Source organism: Monodelphis domestica, chromosome 4, assembly GCF_027887165.1.
Source record: "Monodelphis domestica isolate mMonDom1 chromosome 4, mMonDom1.pri, whole genome shotgun sequence".
NCBI lineage: Eukaryota > Metazoa > Chordata > Mammalia > Didelphimorphia > Didelphidae > Monodelphis > Monodelphis domestica.
In genome coordinates, this window is record NC_077230.1 from 237,094,773 (window position 1) to 237,095,247 (window position 475).

Consider the following 475-nt stretch of genomic DNA (forward strand, 5'->3'; position numbering starts at 1 on the left):
TAACACAAATACATATATATGAAACACAGATATTACACAGATATAATACAGATATAGAGCCATGTACCAGAGAGGAGAAGCAACTTTCCCAGGAATACACAGTAGATCAGTGTCAGAGTTAGGATTGAGTGTGCTAACACTCCCTTTGGTACCTTTCATCGTCTTGATCTGAGAACCAGGCAGTCCTCCTGCCCTTCGCTCTGCTGCTTTTATATTAAAGGTGCGTTGATGATTTCATTCTGTTAGGAATCCCTTGATGCTTGGATCACATGGTCAGTCAAGAGAACATGAGAGAGTTCAACTGAGCAGAGTGACAACTTTTCTCCTGCTGCTTCTGCTGCCTTGGCTGTGAAGGTCCTGGGGCTCAGAAGAATTGTGGCTCTCTCCAGCCAGCGGACTTTTTGTCTAGGTCCAAATAACCACGTGTCATCAGGGAATGGCTAGAGGTCACCTACATAAGCAGCTGGGTTGGGAG